We start from the raw sequence: 14314 nt of genomic DNA, 5'->3' as shown, positions 1-14314 counted from the left end.
CAATACTAATTCTAATTGAAATTTCAGTTACAAATCAAATTAAAAATTTACAATTATTTACACCAAAAATATTAGTAAATAAAAAAATTACCGGTAATTAATTTCTTTTCCACCCCTACTATTTTTCTGACCTATTTTCACATTTAACCATTTTAGTTTTAGAAGTTTTATGATGATTACTCACCGATATTATAGTTTCTTCCATAAATATAACTCACAAACTATATTGTTGCGACCTGCATGTTAATAAACGTTGGAAAATTTAATTATTTAGGTAACTGGTTTCTAATTAACAAAATAATCTCTCAAACAAATATTATACGGACCAGGATTAAAATTTTCATCCCATGAAATGTTTAATTCCTGTGGGATCAAGTAACGGTCTTCATTGGATAAACTGATATTAAAGATAAATATGGTATAGGTACGCTTTCGGTATTTAAGGAGAAGTCATTATGGATAAAATCTGGGGCGGCGCAAACCACACAAAAATCCCCCATTCACGACACGGGAAATATTATTGACTGAGCAAATACGCGGATATTTGGAAAATAAATTAGTTTTTACAGAAAAAAAAACCTGTGACGTGATTTACAATGGAATTCGAAACCGCCCCCCTTCACAGAGCAAAATCAGGGCCCGTTAAATCAACGCGAAACAATTTTTCCTTTAATTATGCACGAACAGGATGCTGGAACAACAAAAAATGGGCCACATAAAAATAATTGTGGCCGTGTATCTTTGTTGGTTGTTAACGTGGAAGATACAACGGTCGTGGAGGACGAAAAACCTTTCGGCTAAAATTATCCGGTGTGATACCATACATTAAAATTTAGCCCTGAATTATTTGTGCATTAATTAAACGGATGACGTGTAAACAGTTTAGTGCCATTTTGGAGATCGTTTCGAGCTCAAATAGCAGATAACGGCATTAAATCGGAATAAAATCAATTACAGCGCGATCAATTTAATTTGAATTGATCCGACGGTTTGCTCTGTTTGTATATTAAATTTTCAGATCAAAGAATCGATTACTATTAATATGGCAAGTTCATAAATAAACTGGCGGCAAAAATTAAAAGAGAACTTTATATTAATTTTTAAATATATCTTTTAATATTAATATAGTTTGAGACAAAAATAAATTGATATACACTGTCGTTCATATGTAGAGCAACAAATTAAAAAACATAATCATTTTATTAAATGGACGATTCTTTTTAATTCCTGTGAAATATGGTGGAGGAGCCGATATGGTTTGGGGACGTTTTCATGAGTTTGACATGAGCCCACTGGTTAATATAGATGGGACAATGGGTCGTTTCGTTTATCGTGACATTCTGTAGAATCATATGTTTTTATTTGCCGAAGATAAGATGAGTTTAATGTGGACCTTTCAGCTCAAAACGATACGAAACACGTCTAAATTAGTTAAAGAATGGTTTGCTTCTCAAGAAGTATGTGTAATGTCTTGGCCAGCACAAAGCCCAGACCTCACTCCAAATTTAAAACCTTTGAGGTGAAATTGACCAGAAAATTCATACAAAAAACTGTCAAATTTGAATGAACTCTACGAAGAAAAAGTTCAAATCAGTGGAAAGAAATATTGAAAAGCTACTGAAATCAATGAAAAAACGGTGTTTATTAAGTAAATTATTAATAAATACCTAACTGAAACCACTAATAAACAATTATAAGAACGATAGTGTATATGTAACATTAATAAAATAAATTGGTAATAATACTGAAATTGAATAAATATTATTTCCCACAATTATATCCAACAATGTTCCAATTTGTTACTGTGTAATTTATATTAAGTAAAAAGGTAAAACATGAAGTCTTTCGAAGAATAAGGTTTCTCCAACAAATCGTTTTATACTTGTATAATACTTCTAAAGAAGTACAAAGAAAATACAATGAGAAAAATATTTACGGAATTGCTCCATTGTATTAAACAAAGATAACTAAGCATTTATAAACGGTTATTTACTAATATTTTGTTTTGACATTTAATTTGTCTATTATAAAGCTTTTCCTGAAAAAATTGTATAGGATACCTTTCTTTTGATGTGGATAATTTAAACATTAAATTAAATTTATTTTGACCAGACAGTTTTAAATTTATTTTACTTTTTATTAATATTATTTATTTATTTGATTCTTCAAAAAAGTCAGTAATAGTACTCAGTGCATGGAAGTACTGAATCTATCCTTAAATTTCAATGTATGCTATTTCATTTTAGTGTAAACAAAGTAATTTTTTATTGTATCAAATAAAGTGTATTTTTTTTTGCAATTTTATTGCACTTTTTTATTCAAAAGAACATACACAATTCTCCTAATATATATATAGAATTTATTGTAATTTGGTTCATTCTTAATTTATCTGTTGTTTAACATCGTAAAATACCTCAAAGAAGACTTTTTTCTGAAGTTTTTGCCACTATAATTGCAATTTTGGAACATGGCAACAAGAAGTAGTCTAAATTTCTAATTTAAATTAATTTTGTTCTATTAATTTCGCAAGAAATTTGGTCACATTTACATTGAGACTGCATTGTTTATTAAAACTGTCTTTGATAATATCTTTGTTGCAATATAATGCCGTTGTTATTCCGATGTTGAAATAATTCAAATTATCCACTTCAAAAAACCCGCAGTAAATATAATATAAGGACAGATACTTAAAAATTCTTTACTTAAAATAAAATGGTTTGTGTATAAGATTTAAAATGAAATTTGTCTCAAACGTTTGAAGTGGCCAAAAAAAAAAAAACAAAAAGAATCCGCATATTTCCTTTAATAAATGGCATGATTACAAACAAAAGAAAAACCGTCCTGAAAAATGTGCGTATCCCTGAAAATATGTCTTTCAAATACGCCCACATGAAAAATATATCAACCTTAATTTAATTCCTCGCATATAGACATATTTGTAGTTTATAATAACATGTTAGGAACAAACGTGTGAATGAACAGAAAAAGTAAACATCAACAGACACATCACCTAACAAACAATTAACCAACATTGAATATAGCTAATAGTAATTCACGGTCACATTGGAATATCTAAATTTTTTATTTTTTTTTTTTCCAGCTTCCATGCCTGAATCGTGATTATTTCGAATTTCTGAGGACTTGGGTAAGTGAAAAATAAATTAACGCACGTATTCCAGCAAAATGCACGTTCATAATTCAAATAGTTGTTTTCTATTAAACGCAAACAAACAATGGCGTATTTCCTCAAATTGTCCAACGAAATGGAAAACGAAAATATTATTGTTGTTTACGTTATTTCGACGTCGTCCGACGTAACAATGAAACGTGTGTTTTAATGAAGGAGGCCGCAGTTCGCAGTTTCAGTTGAGAACGTTTGTGCGAGTAGTTGCGGTCCAGCGCAGCATCTCTGTTCGGTTTTAATCCGAGCGTTTGTTAATTGATTTTTAACAGATGTGGGTGTAAAAGCTTAACTCCAGAATCTTTATCCCGCTTTAATTGAACAAGCCGTGTGTTTTTTTAGTTCGGATTAAATTATAAATTAAATTAAAAATACGGATGTTTTATATGAATTTTTCCTTTATTTTGCTTCTGCTTTTTAAACGAGAACAGTTTTTTTTACGTTTATCTTGTATGAATATTAAATTATTCAAAATTTTTGATTAAATTTTCTCCAGCATTTTTATGTTTGCCTTTGTTTATAAATAATTTCTCCTTGTTTTTCATTAATTCTTTTATAATTATCCACTTTGGTTGTTTAGATTAATGTATTTTTTCACTTTTGACGAAATATGGACTGATAACGTACAAAATATACCCCTTAATTAAAACATACAACTCAATCTCAGGCCCAATTATTAATTTTATATTATACGTAATATCAGGATTTATAATTAATTATATATGACGGAAACAACAGAAACTAATTCACGTACACATTTAATTTTCTAAAGAGTATTTGAATTTATATTAATATATTTAATTAAATATTTTAAACAATAAAATTGAATATTAAATTTTAATAATAATTTTAACTTCATGAAACTTTTTTAATCAAGCTTAACTATAGAATGTTCATACTGCCTCAAATGAACAAATCGTATGGTTTTTAGTTCAATTTAAAATCTAAATTACATTTAAATGTACTAGAAATAAGATATTTTAGTATTTTTAGCTTTTACATCAATTTTCTTTCACTTTTTTATTAAAAGAGTCGTGTTTAACATATTTGTTATTAAATTAAATATAAGAAGTTCCCTTCGTATATTTATTGAGAATTGATTTTTCTTTTAATTCTATTTTAAGCCAACACAATTGATAGTTTTAAAAATATTTGTTATTCTTGATAGAATTTTCCTTTAATAAATAAAACTTCTCAGGTATTTTTATATTTCTCTTTACTTTTAAATAATTATTCGTCTGTTTTTATTACATTTTTGTGTATTTTGTTTATGAGATTCCTACTTTCAATGAAGTAAAGTTGATAGCAAACATAAAATAACATTTTACGTTACCCCGATTTAATTAAAATCTTCTGTTAAATATTTCGTTTTATTTTCTCTCCTATTCTGAGGCTTGCAAAATTATTAATTTTAATTATATGTAACATGCAGGAATTATAATTATACAAAATGAAAACAACTGAAAGTTTAATACACTACGAATATGAAAAGTATTTGAATCTATAAGATATTAATTAAATTAATTAAACATCAAAACTGAATATTGCATTTAATAAAAATTTAATTTAATAGATAATTAATATTGCTTAGTTCTGGAAAATTTATTTCAACTTTAAATGGACAAGTGAAATGCTTTTTAGTTTATATTACATTATAAATTAAATTTAAATATACCTTTGATGTGGAATTTTATCATTTTACCCTCATTTTTAACTAGAAAAGAGTTCTTTTCATATATTCATCGTTTAATTTTATTTTTAAATAGTAATTAGTTATTTTAAAGATGTTTATTTACTTCTCAAATATTTTTGAATTTAACTGCGTTTTTAAATAACAATTCGTTGTTCTTTTTATTTTTCTAAAATTACTCATCTTGTTTATTTATATTCTGTAGTAGGTTCTTAATTTTAATGGAGTAAAAAGTAATAACGTACGAAAAATAACATTTTACGTTATCCTTCTTTGATTAAAAACTGCAATTATTAATTTCGTTTTATTTTCTCTCTCAGTGTCAGATTTATACCATTATTAATTTTACATTATATGTAATATACAGGATTTATAATTAGGCAAACTGAAAACAGCTGAAAATTAATTACACTACACAAAAATAAGAAAATTATTTAATTTTCTATAAAATATTAACAATATAAATTTAAAAATCAAAATTGAATGTTACATTTAATAATAAATTTAATTTGAAGTATCTGTTTTAATTGATAATGTGTAAAATTTAACCCTGGAATATTTATCCCTCTTCAAATGGACAAGTTGAATGGTTTTTAATTTAAATTAAATTATAAATTAATTTTAAATATACTGCAAGTACTATATTTTATTAATTTTACCTTTGATATGATTTTATGTCACTTTATCCCCATTTTTATCAGGAAAAGAGTTCTTTTCATCGTTCTTATTCATCGTTCATGTATTATTAATTTATGATGTACAAAATTATTAAATTAGTTTCTTTAAATTTTATTTTAGTAGCAGTAGTAATTAATTATTTTGATGCTTTGTATTTCCGTAGATTTTTTTATTATTATTTTTTCTATATATTTACTCGCTTTATTATATTTACATGTTTAATAAGTTTTTACTTTTAATGGAGTAAAGGGTGATAAAGTACAAAGAATTTTACATTAACCTTCTTTTATATAAAACTGCAATAACAAACTTCGTTTTATTTTCTTTTTCAGTATGAGGCTTATAAAATTATTAATTTTACGTTATATGTGAGATACAGGTTTTATAATTATTCAAAATGAAAACGACTGAAACTTGAATACACTTCACAAAAATATGTAAATACGATAATAAAATTACTTAGTTTTGTAAAACGTTTTTGGATCTACAATGTAATAATTAGATAAATTAAACACTAAAATTAAATGTGTCATTTAATATTAAATTGCATTTGAAGTATCTGTTTTAATTGATTATCCATAAAGCTTACCTCTGGAGTGTTCATCCTATTTCAAATAGACAAGTTGAATGGTAATTAGTTCAATTTAAATTATAAATTAATTAGAATTATTAAATGAATTTTTTTTAGTAATATAGTTTAATAAATAATTTTTCTCAAATATTTTTACCTTTGCTTTTAAATAACAGTTCGATGTTTTTAATATTTTTCATAATATATATAATATATACATACAAAAAATTTAGTTTTGTAAAAAGCATTTGAATCTGTAAAATATTAACTAAATAAATTAAACATCAAAAGTGAATGTTACATTTAATGATAAATTTAATTTGAAGTATCTGTTAATTAATTATGTGTAAAGTTTAACTCTTGAATATTTATCCCACTTCAAATGAACAAGTTGAATGGTTTTTAGTTCAAATTAAATTATAAATTTCATTTAAATATACTAAAGTTACTATATTATTATATTTTTACCTTTTATATGAATTATTTTATCACTTCATTCCTATTTCATAGAAAGAAGAATTTTTTTTCATAAATTCATGTTGATTTTTTTAATTGTTTCTTCATGTAATATTACTAACATAATTAATTTTTTTAAAGTTACGTTGCTTCCGATAGTTTTCAAAAATTTTTATATTTATTAATTTGTTTATAAATAATGCTGTTACTAATTTTTTATAATTAGTCACTTTGTTTATTTAGATCAGTTTATTTTGTTTAGTAGGTTCTGACTTTTGACGGATTGAATAAAGGATGAAAACGTAGAAAAAACATTTGATTTCCCGTTTAATTAAAACATACAATTAAAGATTTTGTTTTATTGTGTACCTCTAGAATTAACTGTTATTTTACAATATATACAAAACGAGATCAATTGAATTCCAGGCCTACACAATTAAGTAATTTCGTTTCGCTGTTTTCAACAACAGATTATTTACTCACTAAATCCAAAAATATCCCCTTTAACATGAAATAAAAGCGATAAAATCGTACAAAACAAAACCTAAGCATGTACATAAATTTCTGAGAAAATTTAAAGGAATTCCCGTTAAATTCCCGAAACGTTGCTTCCACCGAAGCCCGAATCGAAATCGATACAACTTCTGGGAACGCTTACGCAAAACGTAACAACGATAATCACAAAATAAATTAATAATCGACCGGACGACGACAATTGTGATTTTATCACTGACAATTTGTTTATTGACAGTGCGTCTCCGTCGTGTATTTTTTTTTTTTTTTTTTTTGTCGTCCGATAAGATTGCGCACCAACACACGAATCCGTGCAAGCCGTTAAATTATTAAAAAATCGATCCGTTTGGAATTGATAAAATCGCGTCGGACACATACGGGAGAGGTGAAGTTGAAAAGTTTCGCCCGCGGCACGGTTAAAACAAATGGTCCGTAAGACAAAAACAGTTATTCCATCTTGTCGAAGAAAATCGATGGGCTCACCTCGCAGGAAGTTTTCACACTTTTAACCGAAAATAACCAAATTGATTGACTTGTATGTGTGTGTGTGTGTGTGTGTGTGTGTCTTATCAATTTTGGTTACGGTTGTTTATTTTAATATAAAATTTAAGTACCTTTGAAAAATTGGTAACACGTGTCGTGCTTAAATTTGGTATTTATCATCATAAAATATATAACTTTAATTTAATGTAATAAACTGTAATATATAATAGATTCTGGATGGGGTGTTCCCCTATTTTTCTCACTCTATTTACATTTCATTGGCACACTTTATAAAAAAATACTATGATTAATTTTAATTACAATATCATAGTCGGTTTAGACATACACATTGTATTGCATTCTGTAGTTTGGAGAACTGTAAAAGAACAACAGCTGTATACTTTCCATTAGCGACAAGCCCAAGGTCTTTTGGAAGATCTACCTTTAAGATTGCAATTTTTTTAATGATTCTGTGCCCCTCATGCAGATGACGACACAATCTTATTAAAAATAAGGACTGTTATAAGATGGTTAGTGGATGGGAGTCCGGTTGACCCCAAACCTTTAAAAACCCTGGTTTCTATTAAAAAATATTAAAAGTTAATTAATAAAAAAATGATGGTTCTGATTATGCTCAACATCCTACAGGGATAAAACTACTCAAAGGGTTTGTTATACCCTTCCGACATTGACCTCCTTAAACTGATTTATATGAAGGGATATATTAAATAACAATTTATTTCCATATATTGAAGAAATGATCTTTTTAATAAATATTATCAGCATGAAATCAATTTTAAAAACAAATCCAAAATTGTCATGAATTAGTTAAAAGATAAAACCATTGAGGTTTTGTTTTGCCCATTCTAATCTCCAGACATCAACACTATAGAAAATATGGGGGATCATGTTTATAACTAAATTCGACATAAAAATTTTCCAAATTTGAATAAATTCATCACGGAAATTCAAAAAGATTGAAGGAATATATATTTGTCGTATATTCGGAAAATTATAAAAAACGACATTATACAGTGAGTTGGAGTTTAATTAAATAACACAGATTAAAGTTGATATATTTATGTCCAACTCAATTCAGAAAAATATCTGTAACATTTCCTAGAATAAGAAGACAGTAGTTATTATAATAATATATATAAAACGATAATAGTAAATTAATATTATTTATACAGTTCACATTAAACAAAAGAGTTATGCAAAAATAAGTAAAATTTGTTGTTAAAATAATGATCACTACTATAACATATATTTATTATTTATTTTAATGTAAAATTTAATTATATCTATATAAGTACGATTACCAAATTGTTCTATAAATAGTTTGCGTCGATGGTGTTTTTAAAATTTAAATTTAGATATAAGCGGCAATGTTTAGATAAAACAAGTTAATGCTAACGTACGCTAGCTTTTTGCTTTTTAAGCCGCCTTTCCGACTCTCCATTTTATTGTTTTCGGCAAATTGTATTTTTTTTTTTTTTTTTTTCGTTAGGGCGTTAAATAGGAAATGGCGAGTAATTAACTGGACCCTCAACCTGAATTTGTTTTAATTGATGTTAGTCTAATTTTAGAACGTGCTTTAGGTACGTAATTTTCCTACACTTGTATCGATATTTATAAAACCAGGCAGGTTTTGTTTTAAACTATTCGTAAATAAATCTAAACATTTTCTCGACGCTGACTTAATGGATTTATTCTAAACCGTCGGAAATTTTATTTTTAGACGTCGAAACCAGAGAGAGAGGAAAAAATTAACAGACGTTCCAAAGAAAAATTATTAATAAATCACGTTGTGACAATTAGAATTTTTGGGCAAAACTTTTGGTGTGATGCAAAATGAAAATTTCGCAGGTTCATTTTACATTGAATTTTGAACGCGATTACTAAAATTTATTACTGCACCAGGAGTTATTTCCATCGGGATTTAACACGATCAAAAATGAATAATGACAGGTTAGCCTTCATGTTTTCATTGACAGTTAAATGAATAATCGATTCTGGTACGTTTTTCATTAAAAAATCATTCCTGGTACATAAATGTTTTTGTGTTCTTGATAATTTCGTTCGTTATTCCATAAAATGTGTCTATAAACGTTTTATAAATGCGAATTTATTTGTTGTACAACGTTGCACTAAATAAAAACGTTTGTACATTTTTGTGGCTCAGTAAAAACACACAATAGAAAAACTAACAATAAAAGGTAAAATCGTTTTTATTTTCATAATTTAAATTAATCAGTTTTTACATGATTTAATAATGCTAAAAGTTTTTTTATATATAATTAACAAATATTTTAATTGAAAATTGATATTCAGTAATACAAATAATAAAAAACAGCTTTTGCTTTTTATAAAATATTAAATTACTTTAATTAAAAACTAAAATTGAATGTTATATTTTAATAATTTGACTGACTGAATCTGAATTTTTACAATAAAGTTTATATATACTTTATTAAAGTAAAAACATTTTTAATTTAATTAATAAATATTTATTTTAAACAAGTATGGGTCCACTATAAATTTATAGGAATTACAAAATTATTTAAAATGATTTTTTATAAAAACAATAAAATTTAAGTCACGTATATTAAATTATTTTTTTATTCATTTTTAGTGTTTTTAATAAATATTTTATTTTTTATTTTGTTATTATTAATGAAGACAATAAAATTTATGATATATGTACTTATAATTATAATAAAATAATTTTAGTTTATCCATTTATGTTGTATTCTATAAATATTTTGAAATATGTTCCCCTATATTACCAGTTTAAACAGTCAATAAAATTTGACAATTTTAAAATAAATATTAATTATAATTAATGAAAACAATAATAATGATATATTTGCTTATTATTAAACAATTTTATTTTATTCACTTATTATTTATGTTGTATTCTATAAATATTTTAAAATATGAATGTCCCACATTTTATATGATAAATAAAATTTAACTTTAGTTATAATTAATGGAAATAGTAACTTTTATTATTTAACTACTTATTAGTAAAATATATTTACTTTATTCATTTATATTTATGTATGACCGCTAATATTAGTTTGACAATCAATAATATTTTACATACTCTGTATATAATTAAATTGAAAATTAACTATAATTATTGGAAACAATAATATTTTGAAATGTGTCCTCTATTGTTACTAATTTAAACTATACATAAAATTTTGCATGGTTTGTTCAGTTTTATAAAATGATTTTGAATTTATAAAATATTAAATTAATTCAATATAAAATTATCATTATAATTATGATTACTGGAGAGCACGAAATTATCATATACATATTATTAAAATATTTTTTTTATTCTTATTTATATCATGTTTAATAAACATTTCGAAATGTTATATTCTGTATAATATAAACATTTCGATATATGTCCGTTAATAAATAAAAACTGAATTTAGAAAATTTTAAACTAATGATATTGAAAATAAATATTAATAATTAATAGACATAATAAAATTCATCAAATATGTACCTATGATTAATTTTTTTTTTTTTAATTTATATTGTCTAATAAATATTTTATAACATATGTTCATAAATAAAATTTTATATGTATAAAATTTATAACATACCTAGTATTAAAATATATTTTTTATTTTTAATATAAAATGTTCGTATTATTATTTAAAAAATGAATCTATAAAATATAAAATCAATCAAATTTTGAACATATATTTTGTGAAGAAATAAGAGAAAAGAAAATTATTAAAAAAATTATTAATTTAAACAAACAAAAAAAATATGATGTACGTACCTGTTATTAAAAAATACTTTTTTATTACTTTATTTTGGGTTTAATAAATATTTTGTACATAATATTATCATTAGTTCAAACAATAAATAAAATTTTATAGTATATTATTATAATTTCTTATATTATAAAAAGGTTTTATACTTATAAAATATTATAATTATATTATGAATTGTTAATTAATTGTTTTTAATTTAATAAAACAATCGTATATTGTTGAATTGGAATATTGAAAGTATCGTTGATGTAAGACGTACGTCTTAATGACAACAATTATCTCCATTAAATCTGTATAAATAAACAACAATTATTACCATAACATTGAGCCTTGTAAAATCTTGATGAATGAATCTGTAAAATATATCAATTAAATTAAAAATGTATATTCATTATAATTAATAGAAACAATAAAATTTACCATTATTATTAAAACAAGTTCTTTGACCTATTTACGTTATATCTAATAAATATTTCGAAATATGTGGCCTTCATTTTTACCAGTCTCAACAATAATATTAAATTTTACATAAACTGTATAGTTTTATTAGAAAAACTTATAAATCTATAAAATGTTAATGAAATTAAAAATTAATTTTAAATATATATTTTGTGAAAAATGAAGATTTATGAAAATTATTAAAATATATGTTCAAACAATAAATAAAATTTTATATGTTATAAAAAGGTTTTGTAATCATATCCTGAATTAAAATAAAATTAAGTTTTGCGTATACAATATCTCAAATCTGAAGTCACATTTTAACAATACAGTCAAGTCAATCAATATTGAAAGTATCGTCGATGTACGACTTAATGACAACAATTATGTCCATTAAACCTGTATAAATAAACAACAATTATTACAATAAAATTGAACCTTGTAAAATCTTGACGATAATTACATAAACAACCAGACGGGAAAGCTGCGACGTTCCTTTTGTGATTTGTTCGGTAAACAGTGTATATGGTAAACGATATAGTTGTTGGTGGTTTAAAACAGTTTATCTGTAAATCACGTGGAGTTATGAATAATTAATTGCAACGATCACGCATGCCTACGAATTAAACTGGTGTTATAATTAACTGCTGTTAGTCATTTACGGAGTGCAACTGTAATTACCGCATGGTAATGTACACTACACTACACTAGAATAGGTCAGCGGATTGATTGCGATGAAGAAGTTTCACTTGTTTAACGGGTCCGCTGTTAATAATTTACCCTAATTGTATTGGAACTAGATTAACAAACAAATACAGTTAATTTACATGCACGACTAGATGATAGATATTACATGGTAATTGATGTTCGTCGCCCCTCTATATGTGTTTGTCCTCGGCGTCCGGCCTTGAACTTTTATTTATCTATTTTTGTGTACATATTTTAATAAGGGCGCGCCCTTGAACTATTTACCACCCTCGAAAACGAAATTATCGAATGTTTGTTCGGAAAAACGGAGAAAAAGTGCGTGTGAAAAATCAATAGCGGCGCCCTTGACGGATCCACAACTACATTTTAAATTCCTCCCCGAGATACGTGGATTTTTTTTATTTTTTTGCACAACTTATTAGTTTAGTCGACTTTGATATTTCATCCCCGGGCATAATCCTAATAGGATGGGGCGCAAAAGGAGAGGGTGGTGGTGGTGGTGGTGGTGTTGTTGGAAGAGAAGCGGGTGGAGGTGGAGGAGGTGGAGGAGGTGGAGGAGGTGGAGGAGGCACGAATAAAAATAGCAGTGGGATTTCCGTCTGAAATAATCAAATGAGATGAGGTCAGGCAGAAATTGTTCCATTCGAAATTCGACTATTTTTAAATTTATGCCCGCCAATTAATAATAATGCCGAATGCGTTATTGCTTTTCTATTTCGACAAAACCCAATCACCGTTTTACGGGCCCACGAAATTATTTTAAAACAATGCGTTACAATTTGAATTTTTCGGTTCATTAAGAAACCAATTATGATTTATATTTTCGATTTTATTGTTGGGCAGGATTTTTCCGTGGACGCCGTTCGTTCCGACCGTTCCGATCGTTCCGATCGTTCCGATCGTTCCGATTTCGAATGACGGACGGGTTTATAAAGGTGTAATTTGTCATGACACTAATACGAAATGGTAAATTTCTATTTTTAAACGGCGCAGGAAATTGTAGGGTAATTGACATTTTTTCAACATGATTATACTAATTAAAACAATTTATGTCTGTGGCCATTTTCTCACATCACTTTCAATTAAAACTTTAACTAGTGTGGAATTTTTACACGGTCATGTGCACAATTTATTACGGTTTTATTTCATGTTGTACCTTTTTTTACAAAGTTTGCATATGTATTACCAATATACGTGATTCTATTCTTACGTAGAACAGCCAGAATTTAATTTGGAATGATTTAAGTGTAGCTTTTTTTACAAATGAAAATCCTTTCATCAAACACAAATAACTGACTTTTTCCATTAAAACAAAAACTTTATATGATATAATACATTGTGTATTACATATTTTATAGGATTCAAAATGTTATTTTTTATGAGTAGTGTACTTTAGCAGTATCTTTTGTAATATCTAGCTTAAATCATACTTACATGGTAAATACACATTTATAACTTTCTATGTATTTTATTTAATAACTCGATTTTTTTGTAGTAAATCATGGTTTCAGTTATGTAAGTTCAACAGTATACATTATTACATACAATATTTATGTTAATAATGAAAAAGTACAAATAGTAAATACAAGATTTCTCTAATGAAATAATTAATATATATTTTTCTTTTATTCTAAACATTTTAAAGATTCGTAACACCAATTCACAACAAAAGTATAGTACTTTTTACAAATTTTTAGGTTAATTCAAGTATACTGAACACGAAAATCATATTCAGTGCCTTTTTTTTTGGGACGTTATCTGGATAATAGCAAATTTGTATTTTTTGATTTATT

General features: G+C 25.7%; 1 protein-coding gene across 3 annotated transcripts in view; it reads left to right on the top strand.

Annotated features, from left to right (window-relative positions):
* Positions 1-14314, top strand: part of LOC109594709 (plasma membrane calcium-transporting ATPase 1) — a 105858-nt gene that overhangs the window by 39828 nt on the left and 51716 nt on the right. For all 3 annotated transcript variants that reach the window (XM_049969512.1, XM_049969509.1, XM_049969515.1), the window contains exon 2: positions 3101-3145. The gene's annotated coding sequence lies outside the window, so the exon portion shown is untranslated. The remainder of the gene's footprint in view (positions 1-3100; positions 3146-14314) is intronic.

The sequence above is a fragment of the Aethina tumida genome, chromosome 1, assembly GCF_024364675.1.
Source record: "Aethina tumida isolate Nest 87 chromosome 1, icAetTumi1.1, whole genome shotgun sequence".
Taxonomy (NCBI): domain Eukaryota; kingdom Metazoa; phylum Arthropoda; class Insecta; order Coleoptera; family Nitidulidae; genus Aethina; species Aethina tumida.
The sequence above is the reverse complement of the archived record's forward strand: the minus strand, read 5'-3'. Positions and strand labels throughout refer to the sequence as shown.